Raw genomic sequence first — 2777 nt, 5'->3', positions numbered from 1 at the left:
GGAATAAATGCTGCAGCTGCGGCTCTGTGGCGCAACGAATGACATGTTGAACTTCTCATCATTGTCTGCTGAGACATTCAAAGGTTGTGGGTCAGAATCTCATCGGAGTCGGCTTTTTAGATAAAGTTTGTAGAAATAAGGAACTGGTGTATCAATGTTCTCAGAGAAGTGAAACTGCCGCCTCGAACTTCATAGAATCCCCACAGTGCAGAAGAAGGACATTCGGCCCATCGAGCTGCACCGACAACAATCCGACGCAGGCCGCATCCCCGGAACCTCACATATCACTCGGGCCGCAAATGAAGCTGGAGTCGACTTTGGGGATTCTGAAACCACATGTTCTCGTGGTGCCAATCTCCCGCCCAAAGCTAGTGTCCTGATTTGAATCGATGCCAGATCGAGCTTCTCATTGGATTAGGAATCTGGAATATGGATTTGAGTTGGAATATCCACCCATCAAGCCTGTCCAACTCTGTGTCCAACCTTCATCTTGGTTCCGTGAATCTCAAAATACCAACCAATCATCAGTTCACACTCAATAAAGAGAAAACGCACCACCGACGAGGATGGGATTCGAACCCACGCGTACAGAGCACAATGGATTAGCAGTCCATCACCTTAACCACTCGGCCACCTCGTCATGCAATGCCAACTTTTCTAATCACCTCTTGTGATTTTAACACATGGCACCAAGAACACATTTCTCCTGCAGGATAACGTTGTGTTTCTACCTTCTCGTTAATTTTGGTTCGCTGTTACTCTTTCATTCGATGTAAATCCCGAGCAAGAAAAGAGGGAGTCAATTCCCTGTTTGAGTTTTGAATTCACCGAACATAACCCAGATGTAAAAGAACTGCAAACACTGTGAGCTTGTGGCGCAACGGTAGCGCGTCTGACTGCAGATCAGAAGGTTGCGTTTCAAATCACGTCAGGCTCTTGGAAAACGACAAATCTCAAAACTACGAAAGGAGTTAAATTTTATGGATACTTCCGGTTCGCATGCTCAGTACTTTTATGTTTGAACAATGTGTCAGGGATGTGATTCGTACATTGCGTGTAAAGTTAAAGCAAGGTACACAGTCCCAAGTGTTTGTCGGGGTCATCAAAGGGGATAGATAATTGGTGGTGATTTAACCGAAGGAGTCGCACCTCAGGCGAGGAGCAAGGCTGAGAAGCCGGGGCCTTCATGAACAATCTCAATTGATACAAGAATTGATCCCGAGCTTTTAGCTGAAAAGGCTGTCCAGCCAACTGAGGCAAAGAGTAAGGATAACGAGACTGGTAACTGCAGTTATCACAATCTGTTTTCGACCAGGTGGTTGAGAAAATTGGGCAGAAGCCGAATGTTTCGTTTGACGTGAGTGAGTGAGAATATGACAGCAAAAGAATGGTTTCAATCCAGCGACCTCTGGGTTATAGGCCCAGCACGCTTCCGCGATGCCACTCTGCTCCAGAATGTCTTCCGGTTCCTGCCTATTCCTGGTGCGCGGGAGAGAGGAAGCTGTTCATTGCATTTTTATTTCAAACAAGACCCGCGTTTTGGGAAGCTCACCCTGGCTGGACAATAACACGTAACTCTTCTCTCTGTTGTGGAACTGGGATCTGCCGTTGACAGATCTTCACTGTGGTTGTGTCAAATTCTTCCCTGTTATGTAAATATATGTTCCCGGTTGTGTATATATGATCCTTCTTGAGGAGACGTTTTCTCTGGTCTGTAAAGGTGTTTCCTGTTGTGTGACATGTTTTCAGTTGTTCTATATGTTGTCTGTGGAAAACAATCGACGGAAATTACAAGGCCACCATTACAGAGACTTGCTTTCAATTCCAGACTTAGATTGGCTGAATGGCCTTCTCCTGTTGCTGTTTTCGATCCATGTTTCCATGTGTCAAATCAGTGAATTTAAATTTCACCAGCTGCCGCGGTGGGATTTACTCCGTGTCCCCAAAGATTAGTGCGGGTTATTGGATTACCAGCCCAGCGACATAACCTTTCATCCCTGTAAACAAAAGCAGTTCATTTAGATCATTATTAATCCTCTTCCGAGGAGATGAGAATTTCCTTCACAGAATTTCATGAAACCGATCGAAACAAAGCATTTTGTGCCAGTTGGGAACATCAATAATTTATCCAGAACAAACAGATATTGTGGAATTGTGCGGAGGTAAAATTATTAGCATGAGTGGGAGTTTAATTGACAAAATAACAAGGAAATGTATTGTGAGAAAGAGCCCTGCAACGTTTGGAAGAAAAAGTGGACTTCATATGACGCGAAAAAACTCGGATCCCAGGAAGTTCCACCAGATTTCGGTATAAAGCGGCCGCGGCAAGACTCGAACGTGGAAACTTCTGATATCATCGTAAGAAATACCGACGTTATGCCTTGCGGTCAGCTCACGTACGCCTCAGCTGACGTGAGCACCATGTGAACAAATATAGTGACAATATTATTTTTCATTCCATTGTAAGATGACCCAAAGATTCCCAGATCCCCGAAAATACAAGGGAAAGCTCCAGCAACGTGCGTAATACTTTTCGACGTCGAAAAAGCCTTTTACTCTGTGAGTCGTGAAGATACATGGAGCGTCAGGAATGGAGCATGAGTGTATGATTATAAGAGCAGCAAGGCAATGTTGGAGCTGCACAAAACATTGGTGAGGCCACAGTTTAAGTACTGATTGCAGTTCTGGTCAAATCACTATAGGAAGGATAGGATTGTACTGGAGAGGGTACTCATGCCATTCACCAGGATGTTGACGAGAAGGGAGATTTCATAGGC

The 2777-nt window shown here is 44.8% G+C and overlaps 1 non-coding gene across 1 annotated transcript; it reads right to left on the bottom strand.

The window, feature by feature from the left end:
• Nucleotides 1-558: 558 nt before the first annotated feature.
• Nucleotides 559-640, bottom strand: trnas-gcu (transfer RNA serine (anticodon GCU)). Its single transcript has one exon. It is a non-coding gene; the product is annotated as a tRNA-Ser (tRNA).
• Nucleotides 641-2777: the final 2137 nt, after the last annotated feature.

The sequence above is a fragment of the Mustelus asterias genome, unplaced genomic scaffold, assembly GCF_964213995.1.
Source record: "Mustelus asterias unplaced genomic scaffold, sMusAst1.hap1.1 HAP1_SCAFFOLD_74, whole genome shotgun sequence".
NCBI lineage: Eukaryota > Metazoa > Chordata > Chondrichthyes > Carcharhiniformes > Triakidae > Mustelus > Mustelus asterias.
This window is presented reverse-complemented; position numbering and strand designations above follow the sequence as displayed.